At 43.0% G+C, this 17,182-nt stretch overlaps 1 non-coding gene across 1 annotated transcript; it reads right to left on the reverse strand.

Moving 5' to 3' along the window:
* Positions 1–16,158: 16,158 nt before the first annotated feature.
* Positions 16,159–16,233, reverse strand: Trnas-cga. Its single transcript has one exon. It is a non-coding gene; the product is annotated as a tRNA-Ser (tRNA).
* Positions 16,234–17,182: the final 949 nt, after the last annotated feature.

Here is a 17,182-nt window from a genome sequence, read left to right on the forward strand (position 1 = left end):
CCCATACTGTGAACGCCGTTTTTCATTGTGTGAGAGTGACACCAATGTATATGTGCTACGTCTTCGTTGACGGCAATTTTAGTTATATGTAGATTTTATGTAAACGTGCCTCGTCAAACTACCCCCTTTTTATGTATATTTTCACTCCAATTGTTTCCCCCTCTCATGTGTAAACTTCTTTTATCACCGTATTTTATATATGTACCTTTCTCCTGTGATATGTTATATAGTCTATTAACTGAAGAGCGAAGAACTGTGCCACTACCAGCCCAACCCTGCCCATATGGGGCACGGGTAAAAAGTAACAATAAAAGGAAGAAAAACACAGCCTGGGCAGTGTGCTCGCTGCACCTGAAGATGTCGATCAGCTGCGCCGCCGAAGTATTGTGGCTTATTCACAACGACATCCGACGTCTCGCCCGACAATCATATTTACGACTACGATTTGGCATTGCCTGTGTTATTCCAAATTACGATTCAAAGTTCCCTCGGACATGCATGCATGTTGGATGTGCTCCTGCTGGTTACCGCAATAAATTCTGTGCAATTGAAGCGTCAGATCGTCAAAATACCGACCTGGTTGGAGGGTCCTGCTCATAATGATCCAAACGTTCTCACCAGATGAGAGATCTAGCGGCCTTGCCGGCCAAGTTTGGATTTGGCAAGCACGAAGACTCTCGCTGTAGATACTCTCACCGTGTGCATGCGAGCATTAACTTGTTGAAATGTAATACCACGATTGCCTACCTTGAAGCACAACATAACGGGACGGAGAATATCGTCGACGAACCGCTGTGCCTTAATGGTGCCGCAGATGACGACCAAAGGGATCGTGCTACGAATAGAAATAGCACCACACAACATTCATCACCTCTGGTCGTCGCGTAGTATGGCGGGCGACAATCAGGCTTGTATCCTACCGCAGTCCAGGGAATCTTAATACATGTCTTCAGTCTGGGATCTCACTGACGAAAAAATTATCTTCAGTGTAAAATCCTGCTTCGAACTGAGCGCCCATGATGAGCGAATACGTGTCTGGAGACACCCCGTATGGATACCAACCTGACTGTCGCCCGCCATGTCTGACAACCAGGAGTGATGGTCTGCCATTTCTTTTCTAGCAGGACCCTTTGGTAGTATTCACGGCACCCTTACAGCAGAGCGTACGTCGCGGTATTGTACAGAAAGTTTGGTTGGCCTTCATAGAAAGCCATCCTGGGATTACATTTCAGCAATATATTTACCGCCCTCATAATGGCATCCAACAACCCCATCAATAAACGCCAAGCTGAATAATTGCTTGTACAAGGGTAAGATTGAAGGGCTTGAGTCTGGTGGAGTGGCCGCGCGGTTAGAGGCGCAATGTCACGGATTGCTTGGCCCCTCCCGCCGCAAGGTCGAGTCGAGTCCTCTCTCAGGCATGGGTGTGTGTGTTGTTCTTACCATAAGTTAGTTTAAGTAGTGTGTAAGTCTATGGACCGATAACCTCAGCAGTTTGGTCCCTTAGGAATTCACACACATTTGAAAATTTTTGAAGGCATTGAGTAAATCCTCCAACTTTTCTGAATTTGTAATCATTTGTTTGTCTGCACACGTGCTTCATATCAACCGATTTTCGTCCTATTCGGATAATTTCTTCGAGGTGAATCTCTATTCCCTTTTTTTCCTTACAATGTATACTAGAATTCCGATCAAAAACAGCAGCCAATTTGAGTAACTTAGAAGTATATACACTCCTGGAAATTGAAATAAGAACACCGTGAATTCATTGTCCCAGGAAGGGGAAACTTTATTGACACATTCCTGGGGTCAGATACATCACATGATCACACTGACAGAACCACAGGCACATAGACACAGGCAACAGAGCATGCACAATGTCGGCATTAGTACAGTGTATATCCACCTTTCGCAGCAATGCAGGCTGCTATTCTCCCATGGAGACGATCGTAGAGATGCTGGATGTAGTCCTGTGGAATGGCTTGCCATGCCATTTCCACCTGGCGCCTCAGTTGGACCAGCGTTCGTGCTGGACGTGCAGACCGCGTGAGGCGACGCTTCATCCAGTCCCAAACATGCTCAATGGGGGACAGATCCGGAGATCTTGCTGGCCAGGGTAGTTGACTTACACCTTCTAGAGCACGTTGGGTGGCACAGGATACATGCGGACGTGCATTGTCCTGTTGGAACAGCAAGTTCCCTTGCCGGTCTAGGAATGGTAGAACGATGGGTTCGATGACGGTTTGGATGTACTGTGCACTATTCAGTGCCCCCTCGACGATCACCAGTGGTGTACGGCCAGTGCAGGAGATCGCTCCCCACACCATGATGCCGGGTGTTGGCCCTGTGTGCCTCGGTCGTATGCAGTCCTGATTGTGGCGCTCACCTGCACGGCGCCAAACACGCATACGACCATCATTGGCAACAAGGCAGAAGCGACTCTCATCGCTGAAGACGACACGTCTCCATTCGTCCCTCCATTCACGCCTGTCGCGACACCACTGGAGGCGGGCTGCACGATGTTGGGGCGTGAGCGGAAGACGGCCTAACGGTGTGCGGGACCGTAGCCCAGCTTCATGGAGACGGTTGCGAATGGTCCTCGCCGATACCCCAGGAGCAACAGTGTCCCTAATTTGCTGGGAAGTGGCGGTGCGGTCCCCTACGGCACTGCGTAGGATCCTACGGTCTTGGCGTGCATCCGTGCGTCGCTGCGGTCCGGTCCCAGGTCGACGGGCACGGGCACCTTCCGCCGACCACTGGCGACAACATCGATGTACTGTGGAGACCTCACGCCCCACGTGTTGAGCAATTCGGCGGTACGTCCACCCGGCCTCCCGCATGCCCACTATACGCCCTCGCTCAAAGTCCGTCAACTGCACATACGGTTCACGTCCACGCTGTCGCGGCATGCTACCAGTGTTAAAGACTGCGATGGAGCTCCGTATGCCACGGCAAACTGGCTGACACTGACGGCGGCGGTGCACAAATGCTGCGCAGCTAGCGCCATTCGACGGCCAACACCGCAGTTCCTGGTGTGTCCGCTGTGCCGTGCGTGTGATCATTGCTTGTACAGCCCTCTCGCAGTGTCCGGAGCAAGTATGGTGGGTCTGACACGCCGGTGTCAATGTGTTCTTTTTTCCATTTCCAGGAGTGTATATCCTCTGTGTAGCGAAACAGATTATGTCACTTAATAATCGCAAGGCTTCTGGTCGTGACTCTATACCACTTAGATTCCTCTCAGATTATGGTGAGACAATAGCTCCAACCCTCGAAATGATATGCAACCTTTCGCTCGACGAAAGATCCGTACATAAAGACTGGAAAGTTTCATAGGTCACACTAATATTCAAGAAAAGAAATAGGAATAATCCGCTGAATTAGAGGCCCGTATCACTAATTTAGATTTGTACTAGGATTTTGGAACAAATACTGTCTCATTACATTGCTAATTACCTCGAAGAAATGATTTCTTGACAAACAGCCAACACGTATTTGGAAAATTTAGTTCTTGTGCAACACAACAAATACTTTACTCTCACGAAGTAATGAGTGCTATTGACAGAGGATGTCAGATTGTCCGTCCTCTTCTAGAGTATTGCTGAGCGGTGTGCGTTCATTGCGTATTATCGCAAAATAGGGCAGACAATACCACGGATTTCATACTCGAATTGCGGTGGCAATAATTAAAAGAAAAGCGGTTTTGTTTGTGGCCGGAACTTCTCATGAAATTTAAATCACCCGATTTCTCCCCCGAATGTGAAAATATTTTGTTGGCACTCAGCTACATAGGTAGATATGATCAGTGTAATAAAATAAGAGAAATCAAAGCTTGCAAGGAGAGATTTAAGTATTCGTTTCTCCCACACGCCGTCCAAGAGTGGAACGGTAGAGAAGTAGGTTGAAGGTGGTTCGACGAACCCTGTGCCAGGCACTTGGTTGTAAACTCCAGAGTAGTCATGTAGATGGACAGCCCTATACTATGACACCGCCTCCTCCGTGGCACTACACACGACTGCAGGTACAGTCCTCACGGCGTTCGCCAAGTCCAAACTATATTCGGTTTAAAATTACTTCATAGTTGACGTCTGCCACTACGGTGTTGCCACATCGGTCGCCGGCTACCGCTTATTACAGGTATCACATAAACACGCGGTAAGTCACTTCACAAATGCTGTTAACATGTAACACGGAGCAATGTTGGAATCGGCCGCCGCGAGTTACGTAGCTAATGCGAGATGGTCTGTCGACAACTCACATTAAGTGACCAATGACTGACCTGCGGCAGACGACGCGTCTTGTAGCCCTGAATTTAAACTCGTATCCTAACCTAACCACAACCTCGTAATGTGCAGTATATCTAAGAAAGTGCCGGTCAACAATCTGCAGCTGAACCAAAATCACGATCGCTTTGTTCGCAGCTGTTAAAGCTAACTCGAGACAAAAAATTCAATTTCAGCACTAAAAGCAAACTTTAATTTGTCACTATTGTTGGTTACCTGACACTATCCCCTCACTGACTACACGAGCTGCTATATTAACAACCGATGAGCAGTTCTCGTTGGCATTTGTTTGCAGATTATAGACGACACAGGCAGGTTCTAAAGAAAAAAATGAAAAATAATGATAGGAGAAAAAGAAGAGTAAATAAAATGTCAGTACAGAGATGAAAAGACGTGGCATATATTGAATAAAAATGATAATAAAAGTCTTTTGATTAGATTTAGAAATAAAAACGACATTAGACGAAATTCGAACCTACAACCTTCCACATGGACAGTAAATATGCTACCCATTGCGCTAAAGTACAACAATAAGTCATCTTATTTTATAACTGCTTGTGATTATCAAGTCGCAATGATAAATTTCATCTTTCAAAAACTCGGTTTCATGTAATATCGTACGAAGCTTATCTAACGCAAGTCGGTCTCTACATACTACATATGTGACACTGAACCGCGCTTCATGTGGAATTATTCAGTACTTTTTGCTTAGTGCTGTTTATGAAACGCGTGTATTTGATTAGCATCGTTATATGTGTGTGTTGTTTGTGATGTGGTTATCGTGCATGACGAAGTACGAAATATAAGTGCCAGATCTATGGTTCTGGATAAAAACACAACAAAAGAAAGAATGCCGGGCAAAGAACTCGAAGTGAACTGACGAACTGTTGTGGCAGTTTGGCAACGGCGAACTATTTGGGCGTGACTGTTAGCGTTCCGATTGGCGGAATTAGCTCCTAAGTGTGAAGTGTCAACTATTAAGTAATTTTAATCAGACTACAACAGATTAATCTCTCGAAATTATTTGTTTTCGGTCATCCATTGTCAAGTATCTTCGCTCTTCACACTGCCTGAAGCACTGGCTACAGAAATGTGTGGGTTATGCGGAGCTAATCGACCATCTTAGTCCATTCTTCTTAATTTCTTGCACACAGACACTGTACTAGCTGAACTGCTGGTTGCAGTTTGCAACTCACTAATAATTTTTTACAACTACCCTCTGAAATTCTTGACGGTGTCTGCCCACAGTACATGAGGTCTGCGAGGTCGCGGTTTAGCTCTGGTTGATCCGTCGTGTTTCCACTTTACAGTCATGTCACCAACAGTCGAGTCGGCCAGCAGCCCATATGGATCTGCTACTTAGGTGACACGCAGTTAGTAGTTCACATTCGAAGTCGCTGAGCTCCCCTGGCCGACCCATTCTGCTGGTCCTGATTCGCACTTGACAATACAATACTCCCCGCCTGCATATTCTAGCGAATCCGTGTCTCGTGACATCAAGCGGTCAGTTCCGTATTACGTAGGGTGGTCAGGATTCTTTTGATCTAGAAAATTGTGAAGCACAAAAAAAAGCTTGCAAAATTCCAGTTTATGTTTGGTGGTCTAACAGAACTTTAATAAATAAGGCGAAGAACGAAATTGAATTTTATGCACTACTGTACGACAATGAGATCTCGACCCATACCCGTATAATTAAGATTCACTCATATAAATTGAGTTTCCTTAGAGCTATAATAGAACGTTAAATACTGAATTAAACAGAACATGGAGATATTCGGAAAGAGTTTAGTCTTGAATCAGTAAACGTTATAACAGGTAAATTTCTAGGTAAATGTCAAGACCACGTGGAATAAATTTCATAATATCGATTACGTATACAAGCCTTGAAATGTCTAACACATGGGAAGATAAGTATAAGTAGAGCCAGTAATAGATGACACAAATAAGGCTGACATACGACGACGGAACAAACTTCACGTTCAATCCGTTAAAGTCAAGATGATAGCGACAGATGCCATTGTACAAAATGACCTAACAGTAGCAACGACGATCATGGATGGGATATCCGTTAGCATCACATTCAATTGTAAATATTCGTATTAGCGGTTTCATACCACATCCATATAGTCTCTAAATTGCAATGAATCGTGGCTGTTTCCCGTCTTTGTATTTGGTCGATAGTATTAATCGAAATTGTTACGCAGCGCATATGCAATCCTTTGGATCATATATCAATTATTGTAAGAGAGTTAATTATTAATAACAATTGCAAGTTAAGAATTTTTTATAATGTGCAAGAAGAATGTTGAGGATAAGATGGCGATACTGGATAACTATTGAGGAAGTAGCGAACTGAATCAGGGAGAAAGAAACCTATTGTGCAACTTCATTAAAACAAGGAACATGATGATACAACAGTAACTGAGGCAACGCATGATAGTTAATTTGGTAATGGAGAGAAGCGTTGGGATGAAAATTGTAAAGGATAACCGACGTTTGATCTCAGTTAGCAGATTCTACTGTATACAGGTTACAGTAGTTATGCAGAGATGAATAGACTTACTCAGCATAGATTAGCATGAAGATCACCACAAAGTCAATCCTCGCACTAAAGACAGCAATGAAAATGACAGTACCGTGGAACTATGTACTGTGCAGTAATACTGAAACATGCGACATTAATTCTGGTTAATGATGCTGTCGGTAGCCCAGTGTAGAACGGCTGGAGTTCTGTTTTCGAGTTGTTAGTTTTGACTGAAATGAGTGCAAAGAGAAGCCCTTTTATGGGCTAATTACGTTGTCTGCCGAACGTATTCCACGGATTCGTAGACGTCGAAATCTCAGGAACATTAGCCCGTGTCCATTACATGCACATCATCAAAATTCGTCAAATCGCCAGTGGAAATATTGTCGCTGAAAAAACTCAGTAGCACAGTTAACGTGGTGTTGTGGTTATGGTACTAGACTGTTGCTTGGAGGGTCGTGAGTTCAAAACTCTCCTCAAATGTGGAATTTTAATTTCTATATTCGGTTCGAGTACATTCTAGAATTATCCACATATGCCAAGAATCATTGTACTGGAATGTTCTGTAACTATATATACCGTATGTGTTTGGCCGGAAACAGTTAGCTCCGCGCTCTTGAATGTGCAAGTGTTGAATAAACCTTCGTTAAGTGAAGTTGGTGTTCGTCATTCATCTAACTAGACCTTCTTCTACGTGACAATATCAAACACAACCGCCGCAGGTTTATACGGCATAAGAAGACCGATGAGTATCGGACACTGTATCACTCATGTAGCATGCTTGTGGTTGGTGCCGTATAACATTTACACCATTCGCACGGAATGTTATAGACTCCCATATTTCGTAACAGCAGATCATTCTTCGTAATCCTCAAAAATGCTTTAGCTGCTGAGTGAAACAAAATTTTCACTTCTAGTTTCATAATTATTCCAGCTATTTTTACGGAAATATTCCCCATATGCAGAAAACCAGGCTAAAATCAGATATTCACAAAAATTGAGTAAATTTAGACGGCTATAATTTAGTAAGACGTGGAATGTGCTACGGAAGACGATAATACGTATGCTCCGACTTAGTCGGTACCGCTCTCCCCATATTCGATAGCAGCGAAATCAGTTTGCTTTTGCTGGGATCAAGTCCATAGTGTTTAATTTGTGTCCTCTTCAAACTTCGGTAGTCAGACGGGATGCTCTACTTCGGAGCTGTACTTTCAATTGCATTCTAACCGGCATACGAAGAAGCCGATGTAATTATTGCCGATGACACTATCATAAATTTTTCCCTGTAACAGACCTTTTGGCCTTCCTTCAGGGGTATGCTTTTGTTTTACTTTAAGTGTGACACATTTTCGGCGTGTGCCTGTTCATCACACGGTAAACGCTCTTAGTGGCATAGATATACAGGCTGTTCAGAAACAGTCTGAAAAGCTTGTAAGGATGTTGAAGGGTAGGTTGTGCTGAGAAATATATGTTAAGAAAAAAATTCGATACATTCCTCAACATCAGAATTAATTAGCATTGAAAATTCAAGTGGCCTAACAGATACAATTGGTGGCAGTTGCTCTCACGGCGGAGATGATAGCGCACGAGAATGCTCAGCCTTTGGCTGGGGTTTGATCCCTACTGCCGTCCCAAGTCAAATTTTTGAATCGCTCTCTTTTTCGATTGTAGAAAACCAAACGAAGAACACGTTTGGCGACAGTGTGGCGGCCTGCTTGAATTTGCGCTCGCAACAGCCTGATCAGCTAATTCGGAAACGGCGCAACGTATCGATTTTTTTCTTAAAAATTACTTGTCAGCACTACCTACACTGCGATGTATAAAGTCATGGTATTCCTCTCAATATCGTGTCGGGCCTCCTTTTGTTCGGCGTAGTGCAGCAACTGGACGTGGCATGGACTTCACAATTCGTAGCAAGTCATCTGCAGAAACATTGAGCTATGCTACCTCTGTAGCTGTCCGTAACTACGGAAGTGTTGCTCGATTAAGTCCCATATCGGGCGATGTGGGTGGCCAAATCATTCGCTCGAATAGTCCAAAACGTTCTTCAAACGAATCGCAAATAACTGTGGCCAAGTGACATGGCGCATTGTCGTCCATAAAAATTACATCGTTGTTTGGGAACATGAGGTCCAAGAATGGCTGCAAATGGTCTCCAAGTAGCTGAACATAGCCATTTCCAGTCAATCATCGGTTCAGATGGACCAGAGGACCCAGTCAGTTCCATGTAAACACAGTTTACAGCATTATGGAGCCACCACTAGCTTACACAGTGCCTTTTTGACAAGTTGGGTCCACGGTATCGTGTGGTCTGCGCCATATTCGAACTCTACCATCAGCTCCTACCAACTGAAATCGGGACTCAGGTGACCAGGCCCCAGTTTTCCAATCGTCTAGGATCCAATCGATATGGCCACGAGCACAGGAGAGGCACTGCAGGCCATGTCGTGCTGTTAGCAAAGGCACTCGCGTCGGTCGTCAGCTGCCGTAGCCCTATAACTCCAAATTTCGCCGCAATCTCCTAATGGATACTTTCGTCGTACGTCCAATGTTACTTTCTGCGGTTATTTCACGCAGGAATGTCTGTTAGCACTGAAAACTCTACGCAAACGCCGCTACTCTCGATCATTAAGTGAAGGCCGCTGGCCACGGTTCTGTCCATGGTGAGAGGTAATGCCTGTAATTTGGTATTCTCGGCACGCTCTTGACACTGCGGATCTCAGAATATATAGAATTCACTAATGATTTCCGAAATGGAGTGTCCCATACGTCTAGTTCCAACTACCATTCTGTAAACGGCGTCTCGTTATGCCATGACCTTTTTCACTTCAGTGCACGCTGGAACACTCTTAAAGCTTTCCAGTCGGTTTCTGGTCGCCCCGTACTTGGAACAAAATCATCAAACTTAGCAATTTGTGCTGATCAGACGTCTACAACCACCATGGGACAATTTTCATGACGATCCATGAGAAAGTATCTACGGAGTCTTCAAAGGCACCAATGTGTCTGGGCTATCTACCTAAGTGCAAGACGAGGCGTTTCCGAAGGAAATATTATAGGCTCCATGCTGTTCCTAATCTATATACTCGTAAATGATTTAGGAGACAACCTGAGGATCCATTTCAGATTGTTAATAGGTTACACTGTCATTAACCGTCTAATAAAGTCATCGTAAGATCGAAACCAATTCCAAAACGGTTTAGACAAGATATATGTATGGTGCGAAAAGTGTCAATCGACCCTAAATATTGAAAAGTGTGATGTCATCCATATGAGTATTAAATGGAATATGTTAAATTTCGGGTACACGATAAATCACACAAATCTAAATGCTGTCAATTCAACTCAATTACTAGGCATTACAATTACAAACAACTTAAACTGGAACGATCACATAGATAATTTTGAGAAGAAGACGACCCAAAAACTTGTTTTATCGAAAGATGACTTAGAAGATGCAACATTTCTACTATAGAGACTGCGTAAACTACGCTTGTCCGTCCTCTGCCAGAATTCTGCTTTCCGGTTTGGGATCCTTAGCTGTTAGGATAGACGGGGGATATCGAAAAAGTTCAAAGAAGGGCAGCTCGTTTCGTATTACCGCGAAACAGCGAAGAAATGTGATGCATATGCTATGCTACTTTGGGTGGCAGTCACTGAAACAAGGGCATTTTTCGTTGCGTCGAGATGTTGTCAAGAAATATCAAACTCCAACTTTCTCCTCCCAATACGAAAATATTTTTTTTGTGACACTCTAAATAGGGAGAAATGATCATCGTAATAAAATAAGAGGAATCAGATCTGGCACGGAAAGATCTGTGTGTCTGCTTTTCGCGCGTGCTGTTCGGGAGAGGAACAATAGAGAAATAGCGTGAAAGTGGTTTGATGAACCCTCTATCACTAACTTCAGTGTGAATTGCAGAAAGGTCTTGTATATGTAGGCGTGCATGTAGAAGGCTTTGGAAGCAATCTCGATACCTCTCGGTACATAAACAGTAAATTGCCTGGATTTACGGACAGACTTACTCAGTGATATGACAGATCTGTTTACCATAGCCTAGAAAGACAAGAAGAATATCTGCACCGTGGCTAACAGAGGAACTACAATGACTCATGAATCGCATATGGCATCTGATCTAAACGTTCCTGTATAGGAGCTGAAGCAGTATTTCGCTTTACCGACAACCGGCATTGAAATGAAAACAACAGCAAAGCTTGATGAAAGTTCACAAGTGGCGGTATCTATGGAAGATTCTGTGTGAAGTATGTTAATGACAGTACTGTCAAAAATTCCAACACTCGTGTGGGATCAGCATTTGTGGACATGATACAATCGTGGTGCAAATGATCGAGCTATTACCCATGAGAACAGTCAATTCAACAAGTCGCTCAGAGGCCTTGGAAAAAGGTCGCGGCCTTGAATAAAGGGGACTTTTCAAACCATTTCCTAAGAAAGATACTGCTAAAGCATCCTCTGACTACCAACACGTTTGCGCGTGCTGTCCAATCCAAAGCCTTGGAATATGTAGTCCACGAACAATTTACGGACTACAGATGACGAATAACCTAATGTGATGGTTCCAGAGCGCACGTCTGCCACGGTAACGTTGGGTGTTGCCACGGCATCAAAAGCTCCAGCCTCCTGACTGGAGCATAGAGAAAAACTTTGCCTGCCAGTCTCTTCGTGAGGAGAATAAAGCTCCGACCCCGAATCATTGTTCCATTGCGGCTCCGCACCAGCTCGCTCCGGTGTGCCATTCACTCGGCTGGTTGTGCTCACTGAGATTTACAGGACCAGATAAAGCCCAATTATCAGTCAGTACAGTATTTTCGCCTTCATCTTCATACTGAACCCAGATTACGTATTAAAAACTATACAACAAAATTTGCACCAATATTCTTACTACTTAAACATTCTTGTAATTGCAGCAGTGTAGATGTACTAACAGCTACAATTAATGGTCCAATGTATGCGCAGCGTGCACTTCTTGTGATACTAACACAGTTTGAAAGAGAAAACAAAATTACGCGTTTCGGTGCTACACTACACTATGCGTATTTTCTTTATAATGCGTGGTCTGTGTTGCTGACAGGGTGATGATCAACGTAACGGCGAACGTGACCAAACGTGGCAACGTGGTTCAGATCGCTCTCACAAAGCTCAGGCTTTATTCGACGTAAATCAGCTTTCGAGGCACGGAATTATTACGTTGTGTATGAATAAAACCGTGAAATTCCACCTGGATTACGGGAAATCGAACCTGCCCGCGCGTGAAGCAACAGAACAATGCTTGCTCCCGTCCATTACGTACAAGATGCATGTATACCGTCTTGAATGAACTTAATCAATTTAAAAAATGACGAATATGGCCAATCGAGAGATTTATTTGCTCGATGAATATATCCGATGAGGTCTCCGGTGAACTTTTCTTTCTTTTTCCGACTGAATAGCAAAAATAAAATAAAATAGGTGCAAATACCTGTTGCGTTGATTAATCGCCATCGATAAATCTATTTTAGAGGTCAAACCATAAAAAACGAATATAGGAATAGAGTTCAGATCTGAGGCTGTGGATTAATCACCGAAGCCAGCTACTGTATGAAATTACTTGTAATCAAGACAAAAAAAAAAAAGAAACTCTAGTGATCGCTGCGTTCTCCGGTTATAATGCTGCTATTTACAGTACTTTGTGTAGTCTATGGTTTTTATATAACCAATCTGGAATTCTATTAACTAATAACGTTTCTGATTGTAAGAGATCAACAAAATTGGTCGGGTTCACGAATAACAATAAAACGTCTATTGTTATTGCACTATTGTAAAACATACATGTTTCAAAATATGGTCTGGAGATGAACACTCATTAGTAGTGCTTTCCTGACAACAGCCCCGTGCATCTAACGATGTGAAAAAACCCTAAAATTCTGCTCACGCAAAATTAAACAAGACCCACTTGGCTATATTTGGTGTGTACCATGCATCTCCTCTTGACAGAATTTCCTAACCACAAAATACATTAATCAGCAAGTTTCATTACAGTCCAGAAACAGACTTAAGAACATGAAAAATCTGGAAAATACAGTCACAATGTACCCTTTATTCGTAAATATCTCTCTTGATTGGACATTCATGCGTAAAGTGCCAAACATGACCACGGACTCGCTTTTATGCTACGTCTCCAATAGACAGCGTTCCTTAATGACTTAATAACATTTTTATCCTGCTATTATGTTTATTGTGTCCTTACAAGAGTTAAACTACAAAAAACATGCATTATCAATAAAAAGTATCAAATCTTTTCTTCGGTTACTAACCTAATGACAATTATTGAACGAACTGTGCTGTCACTGGAATGTGCGTAGCCTACAGAATCTGTCTACGATTTATAGTGACGTGTAAGCCTAAGGTACCAGCGTGATTCCAACAATCGGCTTCCAGTCCAAGCTTAGGACGTAGAAGAATAGTTGTAGAAACCAAGTGTGAGTAATAAACACAACGGTAGATCCGAAGAACTTTTCATTTTTATGTTTTGCTCAGCATCGATATAGTCACGCCGCGGCTGTAATGCTAGCTACTACCAAAGGTGCACAACACTAACTTGTCCGCGTTACGGTGCCAGAAATAGTTGCGTTCTGGAATGGCGTAATGTTTCTTTGTGTTCGTGGAGCCGACCACATTTCTACTGTCGGAGTTGGGTTCGCTGCGACGGTAGTTTTACTCTCGATCTCGGCACCATTATCCGTCAGAATTGATGGGGCGGATTTTCTCCCTCCATTGATTGCTTTGAAGTAGGACCCGAAATTTCCAGAGGGTTTCTTTTATGTTCTGTGAAAAGATATTGCCATTAAATTCATTGAAAGGCTCTCGCATTGGATCACGTGCAGCTCTACACTCGTTTTGTTGTGCCTGCGTAGATCGATTTATGCTAACGTCTTTTTGTTCCGATTTTAATCTCGCCCTCTCGCAAGGGATACACATGTCGTAAACATATGCAAAAGCGTGTCAACTTACGCTTCATTTCATCTATCTGTACAATTTCATTTATAAATCTCTCAGTATGCGTTCGAGCTCTCTGTACTCCAGATTCATTTTGCATGAAAGTTAGAGCGATAACACGTTTTCATTTCAATTTTAATAGATATTGCACATTTACAACGTCCATTTCGTTCTTTGTAAGAAGACTGCAATAGATATCGTCAAGTATATTTCACGACACATACTTTTTCGTAATTGTGGAATAGAGAATGTTCATTCTCTCGTCTTCGTGGGCCACCTCAGAGTTATGACTAATAACGTAAAATGACTCTCGTTGCGTTGTTTCTGGCGTTATGATGATACTATCCTACACGGGCAGAGAGCTTGCAGAGATGACATCTGACGGATGTAAGGCACTTTGGATAAGGAATCAGTTCCAATGCAATGATACTATAGGTAATAAATTACAGTTTGTTTGAAGGATAAGCATTCGTTTCCTCACAGTCTGACAGTGCCTTTGCAAAGATATTTCTGTCATTTTTCTGTTAGTTTTAATCAATTCCATGCTGGTACTTCTAAGAGGTAAACCGCTAACTATAACCTTATAACTGAACTTTGACAGGGCTCTTCCTGTGAGTGCTCAATTTTGAATCATTTTCTTCTTACGCTCCCTACGTTTGTGCCATTTATCAGTCCTTAATGAAAAGTACTGTCTGCACACATCGGAAGGAGTAATTAGAGTACTCACACAATTGACTTTATATGCGCTATATTTCAGTTTTCTTGTGGTAGATAATTTGACGAGGGAGTACTGAAAAGTAATGCATCCGAAATTTTTATGTAAAAACTCTTAAAATGTTGTTAAATAAAATAAACACTATCAATATTCTCCATCTCTATTCTTCATGTCTACATATTTGCAGCCCTCTGCCGCTCTATAGTTCCGAACTGCAGCGTGCAATATGGCAATGTGCAACTTAAGTATGACGGTGCGTGAGAAACACCGTTCCTAAATCGGATTTTGAATGCAAAGAGTTCGTCCACACATGGAGCACCCTCTTCTTTGGTATGAAAATGCCAGACCGCACCCGAGCCCTGTGACATATGCAAAAAACCGACACCCAGGGTTCACAGTCATCGGTCATCCTCCATACTGGTTCTTGGTTCTATCTGATTTTCATCTGTTCCCAAAACTTAAAGAACACCTTCGAAAACTTCGCTTTGATGGTGATGAAGCGGTACAGGGTGAAGTCAGGGTGTGGCTCAGCCAACAAATTCAAACATTCTGTAGTGGCGGTATCAGCAATCTGGTCTCTCGCTGGGAGAAGTGTTTTCGTCGCCACAGTGACTATGGTGGGAAACAAATATACAGACACGAAGAATAAAGACGTAGAATGTTAATAAGGTTTGTTTCATTTAAAATGTTTTAAAAGTTTTCATATATAAAATCCGGAGGCATTACTTTTCAGCACGTCCTCGTAATTCTTAGTCATGATTTTTACCATGAAGGCATTATGAACTTAATTTTTAGAGTTGATTGCATTAATTTCTAGACGCCTCCAGTACTGAGTTAAATTCTCTTCAGCTTACGTGCCTCTGTTGTAGTGAGACTTAACGTAACGACCGGAGCTCGTGAGGCGACGTCCCGCAACTCTGATTTACATTCCCATGATTTATCCGCAACACATCGACCAAATTTTTCAGTAAGGCCACGATCGGTTTCCTCCTACTTATTTGTCGGGCTAAACCAAAGTCCCTGTTTTAATGATTTCATCCGTCTCTATTGATTTCGTCGGTGAGTGTAGTTAAATCCTATCCTTCCTTCCTTTTCTTCCTTAATCACCTCGAGATTACCCAGAAATTAAAGTCACTGTCGGTTACGTTTTTTTTTTATATGTATATATTTTACTCTTGCATTCGCAAGTATCACAAACCTCGAAAAACTATTTCTCCTTAATTTTCTGTTTCTTGCGAGTGTTTGAAGTCGATTTTCTGAAAATGCTTGAACAGTCTCCTCTAAAGTCTTCCGAATATGTTCTGTCAAAGCTTTCCGTTTCTGACTGGATATTCACTTTCACTTGTAATTTGGCTTTGATGTTTCTTGGAATTTAGGGCGAGACATCGTTTGTAATTTGTATAATAATGTTTCTGTGTATCTGATCAGTAGTAGTACAGAAGCACTAAGCAGTCTAAATACTTCTATTTCCACGAAATAGTTATCTAAATATTGATGTGACTCTTTAGATGTTTATACTATGTATGGCGCGAAACCACACTACGTGAATTCACAGGGGAACAATATAGAGATACCAGAATGAGATTTACACTCTGCAGCGGAGTGTGCGCTGATATGAAACTTCCTGGCAGATTAAACCTGTGTGCCGGACCGAGACTCGAACTCGGGACCTTTGCCTTTCGCGGGCAAGTGCTCTACCAACTGAGCTATCCCAGCACGACTCACGCCCCGTCCTCACAGCTTTACTTCCGTCAGTACCTCGTCTCCTACCTTCCAAACTTTGCAGAAGCTCTCCTGCGAACCATGCAAGACTAGCACTCCTGAAAGAAAGGATACTGCGGAGACACGGCTTAGCCGCAGCCTAGGGGATGTTTCCAGAATGAGATTTTCACTCTGCAGCGGAGTGTGCGTTGATATGAAACTTCCTGGCAAATTAAAACTGTGTGCCGGATCGATACTCGAACTCGGGACCTTTGTCTTTCGCGGGTAAGTGCTCTACCAACTGAGCAACCCAAGCACGACTCACGCCCCGTCCTCACAGCTTTACTTCCGGCAGTACTTCGTCTCGTTCTGACGAGGTACTGGCGGAACTACAGCTCAGAGGACGGGGCGTGAGTCGTGCTTGGGTAGCTCAGTTGGTAGAGCACTTACCCACGAAAGGCAAAGGTCCTGAGTTCAAATCTCGGTCCGTCACACAGTTTTAATCTGCCAGGAAGTTTCAATATAGAGATATATTATCATGCTCAGAAGTGTCCATACGAACTGCATTGTGTTCTGCCTGATTTGTATGCAACACACATAACGTAACTACCCTCTGCTCCCTTTTCGGTGCAGTTGTTTAAGTACACAAAATAGTTGCTTCAAAGACCACAAAACTATCAGCTCTGTATCAATATCAGTCCAGATGCAACTTAATATCCCAATAATGCAATTATCATAATACACGTTATTACATATGACACAGCACTTATCGCTTACAAACTTAAATTTATTACAATAAATGACATATCAAAATGCCTGGTTGGCTGGTCGTATGAAGGCTGACAGTCAGGTTGGTATCTCACCGCTGTCCAGAGCGTCTCTGGACATGTCGAAATTCATATGAAACGTAATGTCCTTCCCTAGAAGAGAGTCAGTGTAGATTGTGCCATGACGGAGGCGGAAGC

This window comes from Schistocerca americana, chromosome X, assembly GCF_021461395.2.
Source record: "Schistocerca americana isolate TAMUIC-IGC-003095 chromosome X, iqSchAmer2.1, whole genome shotgun sequence".
Classification (NCBI taxonomy): Eukaryota; Metazoa; Arthropoda; class Insecta; order Orthoptera; family Acrididae; genus Schistocerca; species Schistocerca americana.